Source organism: Rhinopithecus roxellana, chromosome 10 (assembly GCF_007565055.1).
Source record: "Rhinopithecus roxellana isolate Shanxi Qingling chromosome 10, ASM756505v1, whole genome shotgun sequence".
Taxonomy (NCBI): Eukaryota; Metazoa; Chordata; class Mammalia; order Primates; family Cercopithecidae; genus Rhinopithecus; species Rhinopithecus roxellana.
The window spans coordinates 70,259,011-70,275,679 of record NC_044558.1 but is presented as its reverse complement, the minus strand read 5'-3'; the positions used below and the strand labels follow the sequence as shown (position 1 = coordinate 70,275,679).

At 43.1% G+C, this 16,669-nt stretch overlaps 1 protein-coding gene across 1 annotated transcript in view; it reads left to right on the top strand.

Moving 5' to 3' along the window:
* Positions 1 to 11,696: 11,696 nt before the first annotated feature.
* TMEM117 (transmembrane protein 117) overlaps positions 11,697 to 16,669 on the top strand; it is a 580,634-nt gene continuing 575,661 nt past the window's right edge. The window contains exon 1 of the mRNA XM_030939932.1: positions 11,697 to 12,089. The gene's annotated coding sequence lies outside the window, so the exon portion shown is untranslated. The remainder of the gene's footprint in view (positions 12,090 to 16,669) is intronic.

Below are 16,669 nucleotides of genomic sequence, written 5' to 3'. Positions count from 1 at the left end.
CTGGGTGTGGTGGCTCACACCTGTAATCCCAGCACTTCGGGAGGCTGTGGTGGGCGGATCACGAGCATCCTGGCTAACACAGTGAAACTCTGTCTCTACTAAAAATACAAAAAATTAGCCAGGCGTGGTGGCGGGTGCCCGTACTCCCAGCTACTCGGGAGGCTGAGGCAGAATGGCATGAACCTGGGAGGCGGAGCTTACAGTGAGCCAAGATTGCGCCACTGCACTCCAGCATTCCAGCCTGGGCGACAGAGCCAGACTGTCTCAAAACAAAACAAAACAAAAAGAAAGCCCTGTGGTAACGTGCACTATAGTTCCCGAATGCCTTCAGAGGCCAGGCAACCAGGTGGGGAACTTAAATGACTGAAGACCTTGTTGGGCAACTGTATGCCACTCAAGAATGTAGACCCTGAAAGGCCAGTCCTTTTGGTTTTCATAAGAAGCTAAACATTCTGTTTTTCTTTAAAAAATCTACTGGTTTTTAAATATTTGCAACTCAGCTAAAGTTTTAAAGTAGTATGAGGATCAAAGAAAATAATCCACAGGCAAAATTGCCACCAGTTTACAAGGGTTGGCATAGAAGCAGCTATTTGGAACTACGGAGGGAAGAGGCCTGGCCTTCCTGCTTTTAAGGAATATTGATTTCATTAGTCTAGCTGGGTGAACCCCAAGCACCGGATTATCCCAATATGCAGCAGGGGTTGATCCCTACTCACTTAAAAGGTGGTATGAAGTGACGGGATTCTAGGCACCACAGGGCCCTATCCATAACCCTTTCCTGGCTACCTTCTCTCCTCATTCTCTCTATTCTCCTCAGGCAACTTTATCTTCATGTGAATGGATAAATCACAGATGCATCTGTCTGTGTTTGGTTGGCAAATCCAATGACTGGAATACTCCCTTTGACATAAAGAACTGTGATTATATTTATTATTAAATATGTGATATTATTATTAAATATTATACTATTCAAATATAGGAAGAGCAGTAACATAAATAATTCCCTTTCTGTGTGTCTCTCTGAATTAAATGTGCATAAGAATTATTTAGGAAGTTATTACAATGAAGATTATGAAACTCCACCTCAAGAGATTCTGGTTTAGTAGGTAGAGTTCGGAATTTGTTTGTTAACACCCACCTGAGTTTACTGTAACACAGATGGTCTGGAGACCACACTTCGAGAAACACTGACTCATAATGGATGCTGATGGCTGGCACATCTGTTATTTCAGCCCTAGTTTCTTCCCTGTGTTGTGGATCTGTATAAACAACTGCCTTAATAGAAATCTCCACCATCTCTACCTGGATAACTTCTCATTGTCTGAATCCAAGTGTATTATTTTTCTCCAAAGCCTGAACACAGACTTTTAAAAAATTCCATTGAAATGCACCATCAAAGGTATATGTCTGTTGCCCAAGTCAGAAATCTACATTTGCACCCATGGTGGGTGGGTGCCAGCAATAGGGTGCATGAGGTATGTGGTAGGCACCAGTGTGCCCACTGAGGCTTAGCCATGGCTGCTCAGTGAGTCTACCTTGGCTTTCTAAGGGTAATCCAGTTCTGGGACAAGCCAATCACAGCAACAGCTTTATTTATTGAGGTTTACTCTATGCCAGGCACTCTTCTAAGGGTTTCACATGTATTAATTTAATCTTTTCTTGAAGCCACTGAATTCTCTGTCCAAGTTTTTGGCAGCTCAGTACCCCCTGAGGCTAGACCTACTCCCCATATTTCCAATTGCCAGCTGGGACTGCTGCTTCAAATAGATAATGTCACCTTTTTCCCACAATGAGACCACCCACCTATCTATGGACTCTAGAGTTGGGGATTCCTGCTACTGTTTTCTGCTCATAATTCCAGGGATATTCGTGGCTGCCTAAATTGGAAGCTATTTAACATATCTGGCTAGCTATTGTAAACTGGGTTGCTGCCTACCTTAAAACAATAGAGTGCAAGGGTAAGAAGAAAATTCAGATATTGTCTAGTCCAATTTCCTTACTTTATAGACTTGGAAACTGAGGCCTACAACTAAAAAGTGATGTACTAAGTGTAAGAGAGGAGTAAGAGAGCTGGGGAGCAAAACTCAGTTTTCTCTCTTCACATCTAATGCTGGAATGCAAGCCTCATTCTTTTTTTTTTTTTTTTTTTTTTTGACATGGAGTCTGGCTCTGTCGCTCAGGCTGGAGTGCAGTGGCACGATCTCGGCTCACTGCAAGCTCTGCTTCCTGGGTTCACGCCATTCGCCTGCCTCAGCCTCCTGAGTAGCTGGGACTACAGGCGCCCACCACAATGCCCGGCTAATTTTTTGTATTTTTAGTAGAGATGGGGTTTCACCATGTTAGCCAGGATGGTTTCGATCTCCTGACCTCGTGATCCGCCCACCTCAGCCTCCCAAAGTGCTGGGATTACAGGCGTGAGCCACCGCGCCCAGCGCAAGCCTCATTCTAATAGAGTTGCTTGATACTGGGGATTTTGTCTGTGTTGATCATTTCTGTATCTGCCTGCCCCTAGAATAGTGCCTGGAATGTAGTGACTATGAAGGAATACATCACAGATGCATTAGTCTATGGTTGGTTGGCGATGTAATGACCAAAATACCCTTTTGACATAAAGGACTGAGTTTATATTACTAAACATGGTTATTTGAGTTATATTCAAATATAGAAAAAAATACATTTAATCTAGTACATGGACTACTTATTGCCTCTAGTAAGAATGCAATGGAAGAAACAGATGGAAAATAGACTTAAGTAGCAAGGAGGTCGCTTAATTATTCTGCATAAATGTCACCTCAAAGGAAATCTGCCCTGACCACCCTTTCTAAAATTGTCACCCACATCCTTCTTGATGCTCTGATTCTACCTCTTTTTCTTAATAGCACCTTTCATAGCCTAACATTACATCATTACACGTTTTGTATCTACTGTCTGTTCACTGGTTAGAATAAGCTGTTTGAGCCTTGAGCTTTATCTTTCTCACCACCAAACTGGCAGAACATTGAAGTGCCTGACACAGAAGAGCTTCCTGAAAATGATGGTTTTACATTTTGGCATGGTAGCATAATTAACATGCAATACTTTGACATTCAGAGGCCTAACACACCTCAGCAGATAGAAGCAAAATAAAAACCCAGTGCTGTACATTGCTGGAGTAAATGTGAGAGATGTAAATAACATTGTTTGGGGGGAGAGTTACAAAAACACATTATCTTTACCATTAAGTAAATTACTTCTTTTATGTATTTTTAGACTTCTTTCATGTATTTTTACTCCATATTGAAGAAATGACCAGGTATTGTAAGTAAAATTATGACATATAGATGAGGGATAGTTGCTTATTTAAAAATGTGATGTAGTGGGCTGAATAGTGTCCTGCCCCTCACCCAAAATGCATGTCTAACTGGAACCTCAGAATGTGATCTTATTTGGAAATAGGGTCTTTGCAGATGTAATTAGTTAAAATCTCAAGAAGAAATCATCCTGGATTTGGAGTGAGCCCTAAACCCAAAAAATGTGCCTTTCTAAGAGAAGTTAAAAATTTGAACACACAGACACAGAAGAGAGGATGCGTGAAGATGGAGGCACAAATTGGAGTGATGCATCTGCAAGTCAAGGAACACCAGGAACCACCAGAAGCTGCAAAAGACAAGGAAGGATTCTCTTCTAGAACCTTTGGAGGGAATGTTATCCTGCTGGCACAGATAATTTTACACTTCTAGTCCCTAGAACTGTGAGAAAATAAATTTCTGTTTTTTTAAGTTTGTGGTAATTTGTTAGGGTAGCCTGGAAAATGAACACAGTGAGAATAGGAGATACATGCTAACTTGAGAAAAGGAGGATATGGGAATTGTACCTTAGTCTACAATATTTTGAAGTATTATTTTAATACCTAATGCGTATTAGTGCTCACTATGAGCAGATAATGTACTCTGTGAGATTCAGGTCTTTAATGGCATCCTAAAACTCAGAAGAATGGGCCAGCCAGGCCTCAGGGCTCAGCAGCTATGATGGAGGAAGGGCCTCAGACACGTCTCAGGTAGCTCATTGGAAGAAGGCATTCTAGGTCCCTACCTTATTCCTTCATATGAAATACTGGGGGTAGGGGTTGCTCCCCTTAACCCGTGAGAGAGGCAGAGAGACTAGCCCTTCCAGTCCATGGGGAGAGGGTGACTCTTACTGTTTCAGTTTCATTTCATGGCAACTGGTACTCATAACCCTTGTCATGAAACAAATAATTTTCGTTTCTTATTATTTAAAATTCCTGGTGCCAATTATTTCTCTTGACTTCCATTTTATCCTCCTCTATCCTGAGTCCCTGCCCCCATCCCCTTAGTGATAAAATGGCTGGACATGAGAAGTCCATCCTCAACAATCTGATTTTTCCTACTACTACAAATGATGTATTTCACTATCCCCCATGAGTCCCTGCTCTTGTGAATTGGACCACAACATTCTGGCTCCTTCTGGCTTTTTTTCTTCATCTTTCCCTCCTTTCTTTCTTACCCTTTCGCTGTCTTTCTCCCTTGCTTCAGCACTTATTTATTGAGAGCCTTTTGGTAATTAGAGCCTTGCGCATTGGGTTTTTTGTTTTTGTTTTTTAAAGAGACAGGATCTTGCTATTTTGTTGCCCAGGTTGGTCTCAACTTCTGAGCTCAAACCTTTCTCCTGCCTCAGCCTCCTAAGTAGCTGGGACTATAAAGGCATGCCACTGTATCTAGCTATCATGACTGTTTCTGTGCTGCTCCCCATTGCCTGGAATTTCTTTCTTCCCCCTTTTCTGTGTATCTAAATTCTCCTTATCCTTCAATGTTTGTCTCAAACTTCCTCTGTCTGGCTTTCTACAGCAATTCTTAGGGATAGTTTTATTTTTCCATTTCAGATTTCTGTAGCTTTTATGGTCAGTACAATGCATTTAGCCCTGATCATGTGTAACCTTGTATTACTATTTATGGTGATCATAAGCCACCTATTGTCTGCTCACTTAGATGATGAGTTCCGTAAGGAAATAGACACAATGTATTTATATTACAAACCTCAACATTTTGAAGTGCTTGATAGACTAGTTGCTTGGAGATGTTTATTGACTGGATGGTGTATTTGGTACTTTACATGAAGTCAAGAGCTCTCGAAAGCCAGTATATTGTTGTGTTCCCCCAGATTAAGCCTCCCTTCTACCTTGAGCTAGGTCTATCAAAGTTGTCTGAGGTCTGTTTTGAAGAAAAACACAGTTTTGAAGAAAGAAAAAGATCATTTGTTTTTGAGCCACGAAGACAGGGAATGTCAGCTCAAAACTCCCCAAAGGCAAATTTGCCATTTAAAACCAGCAGTCACATTCCTGTTTATGAGGTCATCTAAGCACTGCACACTGGAAGTGGGAGCCTCTGTGTATGTGGGAGTCAGCACGGGGCAGAGGAGAAAGCAAGAGGTAGTAAAAGGAGCAGTGGCTCACACCTGTAATCCCAGCACTTTGGGAGACTGAGGCGGGTGGATCACGAGGTCAAGAGTTCAAGACCAGCCTGACCAACATGGTGAAACCCCATCTCTACCAAAAATACAAAAATTAGCCAGGCGTGGTGGTATGTGCCGATAGTCCCAGCTACTCTGGAGGCTGAGGCAGAAGAATCTCTTGAACCCGGGAGGCAGACGTTGCAGTGAGCTGAGATTGTGCCACTGTACTCCAGCCTAGGTGACAGAGCCGGACTCTGTCTCAAAAAAAAAAAAAAAAAAGGAACTGTAGGTGGGCAGGGCAGCAGCACAATTGCCCCTCTCTGTCAAGGTAATGGGAATGGCCCTTTGAAGAAACTGCTGCATTTATATAGATTCTGCAGGACAGCCCTGTGTATGAATCAGGGGTGATGCTGCCCACCCTACCAGGCAAGTAACAGCTGTATTTCTGGTGTGACTGCTAGCCCACCCTCTGTTTGCATGACTCCTTTGCTTTGAAAACTGTTTAGAGCCAGGCGTGGTGGATCACCCCTGTAATCCCAGCACTTTGGGAGGCTGAGGTGGGCGGATCACGAGGTCAGGAGTTCAAGACCAGCCTGAGTAACATGGTAAAACCCCGTCTCTACTAAAAATACAAAAAAAATTAGCTGAGCGTGGTGGTGCACACCTGTAATTGCAGCTACTCAGGAGGCTGAGGTAGGAGAATCGCTTGAATCCGGGAGGCGGAGGTTGCAGTGAGCCGAGATCATGCCACTGCACTACAGCCTGGGCAACAGAGTAAGACTCTTGTCTCAAAAGAAAAAACAACAACAAAAAAAACTGTTTAGAGAAGTACCTTCGCCCAGTCATTTACAGGGTTAAGCCAAGGCTAGGTGAACCAGTTCTTCAGTAAAAGAAACTCTATGGGACATGAAGAATATAAGTAGGCCAGGGATGAAATGAATAATAATGATAACAAAAAGAGCCGACATTTATGGAAAATTTAATATGTACCAGACCAAATGCTAAAAGTGTAACATTCATTTTTAATCCCTCTAAGACATGCAAAGCAGCTACTTCTAAACTACAGAGAGCTTAATTTGCTTGATATCATATTACAACTAGTTGGCATCATCATGAGGATTTCAGAGCACAGGTTCTAGTATTCCAAGCAGCAGACATATGATGGCCATCTTTTCACAAGCAAAATTCAGGATATGGGGCTTAAAATATATCAGCATGCATTGGGCTTAATGGGAATGAACACTTGAAATTAGGACTGTTGAGGAAAATCCTAGCAGTAGAGTCACTGCCCTTTAAATACCAAAGAAAATTATGGATCATAATTTGTCTGTGTTTGGTGGGCAAATTTCTATTCTTGCCTCTTTGGCAATAAGGAAATTATGCTGCTTATATTCAGAGCATGTAATTAGCATCATCCTGACTGACCTATTGGAAGTTAAAAAGTTTTGCTTAGAGTCCATCTAATCACTGACAAAAACATTTCCCAATTGACTTGGTGGAGTTTACTGATGATTACACCTATACTGTCCCCTGACTTTCAAAATGCCATTTAGAGAGGATAAATTGGTTCATAATGAAAGCTCTCATCAATTTTTGAAATGTACATTGACCATTGATCTTATCTTTTTCTTTTTTTTTTTTAAATCAAGAGTAAACTGTATTATTGAGGTACTGGGACATGTGAGGTGAACGGAAAAACATCATGCCTCATGTGGTTACTTCTGATTCTTTTTTTTTTTTTTTTTGAGATTGAGTCTCACTCTGTCACCCAGGCTGGAGTGCAGTGGTGCAATCTTGGTTCACTGCAATCTCCACCTCCCGGGTTCAAGTGATTTTTCTGCCTCAGCCTCTCAAGTAGGTGGGACTATAGGCGCGCACCACCACGCCTGGCTAATTTTTGTATTTTCGGTAGAGACGGGGTTTCACCATATTGGCCAGACTGGTCTCGAACTCCTGACCTTGTGATCTGCCCACCTCAGCTTTTCAAAGTGCTGGCATTACAGGCGTGAGCCACTGCGCCTGGCCTTACTTCTGATTTTTTAACTCTTGGATCAGATTTTACAAAGGAATGGTATGTAAACAACACACATTTTAAGCCTATTCGCAGGGTTGGCTTCAGATGTGGAGATGAGTAGGCAGATGATTGACCAGTGTATCTGAGAGTTTTCAAAAACTATTTCTATTGTTACCCTGACAGTCTGAAACTGTAGCCAATTGGCTAAACCCCTGCATATAAAAGAAATGAGTTGTTTGGGCTAAAATATGGATGAGGGAGTGGGAGATTTATGCCGTACTATCTTGGTTTCTTTTTGGAACTTCTATCTATACCCTTTGAAAATCACTGCTGACCAACACTGAAGAAGTGGTTAACTCTGTGTGAGTAAGCAATCACCACCTGGCTACTGGGCCAATTGATTTTTGACCTAGAAGAAAGTTTTCATAGAGCAGTAATGTTTGATGGGAAAGAAGAATGGCCTTTACTGACTACCTATTACATGGCAGACACTACAGGTGTTTTATAGACATTGGGTCATTTAAAGTCCCTAATAGGTCTATGTGGTAGTGATTGGGATGGAAGGAGACTGAAGAATAGGGAGAACAGTAGCTGAAATCCTGAGTGCGATCTGTCTGTGAACAGATTTCAGTGACCTACTTTGAGCTCCTAAGTCCACATCCAGATCTAACATCACACCACTTCAGTGGTGAAGAGGGAAGATCTGGGGATTCCTACTGTAATTTTTTAGTAGCGATTTGTATCAGTTTATAGCTAGTAAGCGGTGGAGCCAGAATGTATACCAATATTCATTATGTCAGGTCTCCTAACTAGAAAACCCACATCTCTTTCCTCTTATATGGAGAAGAAGTATTATATAAGATGAGAGGTTAAAACGTGGGCTGACAAGCCACATTGCCTGGCTTCTGATCCTTACTCTACCACGATGCTACTTGTGATATCTTGAATGAATTACTCAATCTCGGTATGCCTGTCTCCTCAAAGGTAAATGTAGAGAGGGATACTCCGTGTTTAGCAGCTATCTCACATGTCTTTAATACATGTAATGAGTTTGGTATACAATAAGCCTTCAATAAGTTGAACTTTTGTCACTAATTGTTATTGTGACCAAGCTGAGAGGCTATTCCTCTGCCCGGTTCTGAAATAGGGCTGAGCTGGAGATCATGGCTGGCTACCAAGCCAAAGGGCACAGGCTTCTTGGTCAGTGGTAAAAAGGGAACATTGATGCTGAAAACAAGCCTTGCCCATTTCAGTATTTTGCCTTGAAGTGGTCCTGGAGAACTATATTCTCTAAGCCCTGAGGCTTCTCAACAATAAATAGTAAGCACTGGTAGAGCTTATTCTTAAAATTATTATTATATGAAGAGAGATCTAAAGGTCTAAAGGTAGGCTAACAAGTTCCATGTAAGTGATGCTGGACATTTCGGTTCTGATGAACTGAAGTTCATTTTAGTAGACAACCATGTACTTCAATTGATTATGGAGTGGATTGAGTTCTGTTTCTTAAGGAGACAGACGACAAGCTACTGAATGATTTTTACCCCACTATCCCCTGAAATACAATTTTTTTTTTCAGTCTCTTTCTCAATGAAAGGGAAAGTGCCTCCTCTTTTCCTTTATTTTCCTTTATTTTGTTTTGTCTGGAGGTTACAGGGGGTTATAAATTACACACCTTAACTGGGTGCTCTGGCTCACCCTAAAATCCCAGCACTTTGGGAGGCCGAGGCTGAAGGATGGGTTGAGGCCAGGTGGGCAATGTAGACCCTGTCTCTACAGAATTTAAAAAATTAGCTAGATGTGGTGGTGTGCACCTGTGATCCCAGCTACTTGGGAGGGTGAGTCAGCAGGATTGCTTGAGCCCAGGAGTTTGAAGTTGCAATGAGCTATGATTGCACCACTGTGCACCAGCCTGGGTGACAGACAGAGCAAGACTCTGTCTCTTAAAAAAAAAAAAAAAAAAAAAAAAGGCTGGGCACGGTGGCTCACACCTGTAACCTCAGCACTTTGAGAGGATGAGGTGGGCAGATCACCTGAGCTCAGGAGTTTGAGACCAGCCTGGACAATGTGGCAAAACCCTGTCTCTACAAAAAATACAAAAATTAGCCAGGTGTGGTGGTGTGTGCCTGTCGTTCCAGCTACTCTGGAGGCTGAGGTGGGAGGATCACTTGAGCCCAACAGGTCAAGGCTGCAGTAAGCTATAATTGTGCCACTGCAATGCAATCTGGGGGACAGAGTAAGACTATGTCTCAAAGAAAATAGTAATAATAAAAGAAGTAAATTACAGACCTCAGTATTCTGTGTAATTTGTGAAGTTTTACTATTTTTCAGTTTTAACTGATTGAAGAGTCCTTGCTTTAAATGGAGATCCAAGGAAAATATAGTATATGGAACCCTTGTTAAACAGTTACCCACGTGTAACAGTTTAAAAATTCTTTAAAGAATACTATTAATTACAGTTATAAAAGCACAGTGGAATATAATGACTAATATGTGGAATTAATCTAGTATCTATGAGCCATTACTATAACTTACTATGTTAGGTACTAAGGATACAATGATGAGTAACATTTAGTCTCTGCCCTTGAAGAGTTCATAGCGTAGTGGGAGAAAAAAGAAGTTGCAAAAAAGAACAACAAAAGTGTAATAGTAAAATGTACAAAGTGCTGCATAGGCAACAACTCTTTCTGGCAAAACTTGTTAAAGCATTACAAAAGAGAACCTTACTAGTTAAGAGTTCCGTAAAATGACCACAAATGATTGACTACTATATATATATAGTGGTGTGGGGATGTGGGGGTTCCATTTCTTAAGGAGACAGAAGACAAGCTGCTGAATGACATTTCGGTTCTGATGAACTGAAGTTCATTTTAGTAGACACCCATGTAGTTCAATTGATTATGGAGTGGATTGAGTTCACTCTGATATATATGAGATATATATATATATATAACCATATATATATGGTCATTCTTGGAAGCTAGAAAAATGTCAAATTAGTGGGAAGTATCGCAGTGCATTCCCAATTATCCCTGTGCAGATAAGCTACCCTGTGGCACTTGGGCATGGTTCTCTCCATCCCATCTTAAAGTCTGCTGACACCTCAGTTCTCCCTCTTGCCATCCAACCCATTCCTGAATCAGGCTACCAGTCCAGGAGAGGGCCTACCTCTTCCTTCATAAGTTTGCTAATATGGGCATATAGAAATTATCCTATTTTCCATTTGATTACATACACTGGTGATAACTTCCACTACCAAGAAATATTAGCATGCTGGATAGCAGCTGTTAACACATTTTCAGCAACTGGTAAACTGAGGTAGCAGCTGCCATTAAGGTGTGGAAGGAAATGAGGTTACACTCAGGAAGAGAGCAATTGGTCAAATGTAGTCAAAGGGTCTTCCTGCCCTATGCCACAGCGGTATCATTTAGGTACCATAGAATGACAGCCTTCTGAGAGCCTCAGACTGCAAAAAGTTCAAAAATTGTGCATGAGTATGTGTGCTGAGGTATATGCATGTGTGTACTTGTGCTTATGTGTGTATACATATGCATGCATGAGTGTATTTGTGCATCTCTATGTGTGTATGAATGTGTGTGTACACGTGTGTGTGTGAGACTAGGCAGGTTGGAACGTAAGTAGAAGACTTCTCATACTATTCATGGGCTCTGCCTCTCCCCACCCCCACATCTCTAACAGACAAAAACGGAAATCACGTTTTGTGACCTGAGATTGCTTTCGAAAGTCTGCAGCTCGGCCGGGCGCGGTGGCTCAAGCCTGTAATCCCAGCACTTTGGGAGGCCGAGGCGGGCAGATCACGAGGTCAGGAGATCGAGACCATCCTGGCTAACACGGTGAAACCCCGTCTCTACTAAAAAAATACAAAAAACTAGCCGGGCGAGGTGGCGGGCGCCTGTAGTCCCAGCTACTCGGGAGGCTGAGGCAGGCGAATGGCGTAAACCCGGGAGGCGGAGCTTGCAGTGAGCTGAGATCTAGCCACTGCACTCCAGCCTGGGTGACAGAGCGAGACTCCTTCTCAAAAAAAAAAAAAAAAAAAAAAAAGAAAGTCTGCAGCTCTTCGAGGACATTCCAGTGGGACCCTCATTGGTTCCCTGCAGGATGGTGGATTTTCTGTCAGCCGCCCCCCAACCCCCACCAGGTTCCTGACTCGTCCCCCGCCTGCAGCTGCAGCTCTGCAGAGGTGGGCCGGCCCGGGCAGCCTCGGCCCGGCCCGTAGCGCACGCGGCCCGCGGGCTGGAGTCAGCCCGTGGTCCGGGCGGGAGGGCGGGGGCTGGGAAAGGCCATGCCTCCAGCTGCAGAGGTTGCACACAGCTGGCATGATCGCGGTTACCCGCGCGGCGCCTGTGCCCTTGCGCTCGCGTTGCCCGGCCCGCGGCCGCGGACTTTGCGGCGGGAGCGCGGCGCGGTGAAGCACCGGCGCGGAGGGCGCCCGGCGTAGGCGGCGGCGGGTGTGGGCCGACCGGTATTTATAGCTTCGTGACAGCAGCGGCGGCAGCGACGCCGCCGGCCCGTCTCGCCGCGCTTCCCAGCGAGGCCGCCGGCGCGCCGAGGGCTGTGCTTGACCGCGACTCCCGTGTGTAGTCGCCCCGCGCTCCGCGCGACCCTTCGGGTGAGTACGTGGGCCCGGGCGTTGGGCGAGCCTCCCCCGCCGCTCGGTCCAGCCTCAGCGGAGCCCTCCCGGCCTTGCCGCTCGCAGCCCGGCTGCCTCCTCGTCCCTGCCCGCGAGTGCGGAAGCAGCCGCGGAACCCTGGCCCGGCCCCCAAATTCCCCGGCGCCTGTGCTCCTGCCTTCCTGGGGATGGCAGCCAAAGAGGCAGGGTGAAGTGTCAAGGGGGGGGGGGGGGGGGGGACGCGCCAACCCTCTAACTAAGGGCAGTGGAGACTCTTGGGCGAAAGGCTCTTGGTGGGAGCCCTCAAACTCCCGGCTCCAGGGTGCCGAGATACGGTGGGAGAGCAGACCTTGAACTTTCCTTGCTTCAGCGATTCCTAGCCTAGGAACTGAGTAAAAGCCCTATTTTTCTTAATTAAATTAACAGGTTGCAGTTCGTAGGTGTTGTTCTTGGGGAAAAAAACAAAGACTTGGGTGTTTGGGTGTTTGCTAACTTCATCGTGACTAAATAAAACTATGTTTTTATTCCTATTTTTGAAAATGCCACAGGCCCACAAGTGCTTTCTACCGTCTGTGAAACAATGAAGTGTGGGTGTGTGTGTGTGAGAGAGAGAGAGGGGAGTAAACATCACATGCTTATCAGGACCCAAAAAGGAAAAAAACATGAGGAAAAGTATGTTGAATATAAGGATATGTATTGCCCCCTAATTATAAATGATGTATGGTCTGAAATCCAAGGAAGGACTTCTAGGAAGCTACAGGGTTTTTGTTTTGGCTTCAGAAACGAGGTCTTCCAATTTATTGAATATAAAAGTAGTTGAATCCCTGTAAACCTCATTTTTTTGTTGTAAAGTATTGACATTTGACCATGGATATACTTTCTTTTATCCCCCCAGTCTTCGTGGTTTAAAAGTAATTATGGATTTTGACATTTTGTCTCAGGCATTTGTCCCTCCTATTCCACCCTCCCTCTCATCCCTGTGATGAGAAACTGGCTCTTGTCGGTTTTATCCATGCTGCTTTAAGCTGTCTTTAAAAAATACACTTTTTACATGAATTCTATTTAATTCATTAAATGTTTTTTTCTTTGGCATTGTGTTTGGAATATGGCCATGGCAATTTCTTCTCTTTCCTTTTCTGTCTTTCATGGAGTCCGGCTCTGTCGCCCAGGCTGGAGTGCAGTGCGGTGATCTCACCTCACTGCAACCTCGCCGTCCCTGGTCAAGGGGTTCTCCTGCCTCAGCCTCCTGAGTAGCTGGGATTACAGGCGTACGCCACCACGCCTGGCTAATATTTGTATTTTTAGTAGAGGTGGGGTTTCACCATGTTGGTCAGCCTGGTCTCGAACTCCTGACCTTGTGATCGGCCCACCTTGGCCTCCTCAAATGCGGTGATTACAGGTGTGAGCCACTGCGCCCCGCTGGCAATTCTTTATTACAAACAAATCACTGAAAAGGAGGTCTAAACATTTTTAAAGGATATAGTAGTGATTATTTTTTAACTTTATAATGTGCTAGGGCTCGTAAATATTTTGCCATTTCAATGGAAAGTTGTCTCTGTTCAGAGGACCAGTAGACCTATTTTGCTTTTGGAGTTGCTGTTTTAAAACTTGCATTGATTAAGCAATTTGTTTACCCAAGGACTGCAGGATAGGAACAAGGGAAGAAAAATCACTTAAAGGTTGAAACAATGTGAAGAGAAAGTCTAGGAAGTGATTTATAGATGTAAACCTCTAAATTAGCTAAGGTACCACAAATACTGTCCTGGAATCTATCAGAACCACTTATGGTGGTTTTATTGATTGACTTAAAAGGTTGCTGTTTATTTAAAAGCCCCGTGGTCTTTTGTATTAGACTAAAAGTAAGAAGTTCTAACTTTATTTCTGTTATTATTGCTATTTGTGTTTTTTTTTTTAAACCTGTATTAGGCACTTGCATTATGTAAAATGGTATATATAATCTTTTCTTGCCTTTTTATCTAACAATTGAAGATAATATACTAAGACCTGTCATTACCTCAGGACTGGTCTGTGTGCGTGTGTACATATGTGTGTGTGAGACCAGGTAGGTTGGAAAGTAAGTATAAGACTTTTCATACTCCTTGTGGGCTCTGCCTTTCCCCACCCCCACATCCCCATACCACCAGCAGACAAAAACAGAAATGATGTTGTGCCACCTGAGATTGCTTTTGAAAGTTTGTAGCTCTTTGAGGACGTTCCATATATTTGGTTTTTCACCTTTCTGCCATTTCTCCTTTTGCAGATTTGGATGTGTATTATCCAGACTGTACTCTCTCTGGAATGGAGTCTTCTAGTTTTTTTTTTTTTCCCTCACCCAGGCTGGTCTGTTTTCTGTTATCCATACATCTGTTTATTCATTTATTCATCCATCAGCAAATATGTATTGAAGGCCTACTAGGTGCAAGTCATCACTTAGTACTTAACTCTTACTTCGTTCCCATTGAAATTTTATTCTGTATTTTATACTTCACACAATGGTAACTAAGAGTAATAACTTTGGGGTTATATAGAGGTAGTCGTACCTGTTTCTGTCAGCTGGTAGCTTTATGAACCTGGACAGATCATAACCTCTCTGAATTTCTGTTTCTTCGCTGGTAAATTCAAATGGCTGGTATCAGGAATAATTGAGAGAATACATGGAAAGTGCTTTCCAAGAGCCCAACCCCTAAAAGCACTAGAAAGTGTTAATTACAGGTTTGCTGTCTACATCTACTGCAACCCTCTTCATCTCAGGAAATGCATTTTCCATCTCAGGAAATGGTAGTTCCATTATGGATTTTGCCTAGATCACGTCTACATCCAATGTATTAGTAAATCTTAGTAGTTATCTTTGATGTGTCCAGAACCAGAGTTGTTTAAACTGCCTTAATTTCTCTCTGCTTGGTCCAAGTTGCTGCATCTCTTTGGCAACGGCTTCCTCAGTAGCTTCCCTGCTTCTGTTCCTTGCCCTCCTTTCTTATAAAATATTTTCAATCAGGAAACAGACAGGCCCTTCTGACATATAAGTCAGATTGTGTCCCTCCTCTGCTTCCTATCTCACTCAGGGTGAAAGCCCACATAGGAGGGCTTCAAGGCCTGCTAATGATCAGATGCTACCTCCTGTACCTCATCTCTTTCATACTCCCCTGCACCTGCTCCCCATCCAGTCATACTGCCCTCCTTGAAGATCCTTAATTTGCTCTAAACCTGCACCCAACAATAGCCTTTCCAACTTTTGTTCCCTCTATCTGAATCACAATTTTCCCAGATAGCTGCTGACTTCTCTCCCTTCTTTCGTGCCTGTCTTCTGATGTCGCCTTATAATGAAGTCTTCAACTTCCCTCACACCTGACACTCCCTGTTAACTTTTCCTTGCTTTAATTTTCTCTGTGAACTTTCTTGAATACTGTGTTTAATTTTTATCTGTTTAATATCTGTTTCCCTCAAAGAAACTATCAGATGCAAGCAACAGGTCTTTGTCTGTTAGTTACCCTAGCACATAGGCCTGTGCCTGGCAAAAAATAGGCAAGTGGTAAATATTGAACAAATGAATGAATGAATGTTGTTATGGAGTTAACAAATCTGTATATCATCCCTTTTATATGCAAGATTGTCTCACTCTTCCGCTCTGAAACCTTTGATAATTCTCTATTTTCAGTAAAATACAGACCAACACTTTTGGATAATCTTTGTTGGATTGGCTCCAAATTATCCTTGACTCTCACAGGATAATGCCAAGCACCCAGTGTTCCAGCCACACACAACTACTGATACATCTCTACATCAGTCCCAGGCAGTTTCTTCTGTGCCTTTGCACAAAATAGAAGTACTGTGAATTTTTTTTTTATATCACTTGGCTTTATTATCAGAAACTTTCTAACTAATGTAAAGGGTAAGATTTTAGAATTTGTGTCCTTGTGTGTGGGAGGCATTGCATGGAGTGTTGAAGCCAGGTGGCTTGGGTTTAAATTGTGGCTCTGATATAAATTTTGTTATTTTTTTACAAGGTACTGAACTCTAAGTCTCAGTTTCAATATTTGTGAAATGGGGAAAATAGTATTTTCTTCATTGGTTTGCTATGAAATTTAAGAGATGCTGGTAAAGCTCATCAGCACAGTGTCTGCTGTATAGTATGTGCTCAATAAATGTTAGCCTTAGAAATATTAATTTAACACCTCGTGCTGAAATGAGAGGGAGTTTAGTGGGGATGCATTAGTATTGTTACTGGCCAGGTCGTCAATGTAGTCCTTGGTCTCCACTGCTCCTCTTCACTTTGCCTTAGCGGAAGTTGAATGGCAGATTGCTCCACCCACTTCTCATCTCACCTAAATAATGAGGGAGCTTCTCTTTGTGAGTGTACCACTCAGCTCATCCAATAGATACCTACTGATCACCCAGTATGAGCCCAGTATTGTGCTGTGCCCTGGCAGTAAACAGCCACTTCTCTGAGGAGCTTATGATCAAGTGAGGGAGACAAACACATACACAGATAATTTCACTATAATGAGCCAGGAGCTAAGATAAAAGCTCATTCTCATCTGTGGTTATAGAAATGAATTTAAAAATGGAAAGGTTTTGCAGAC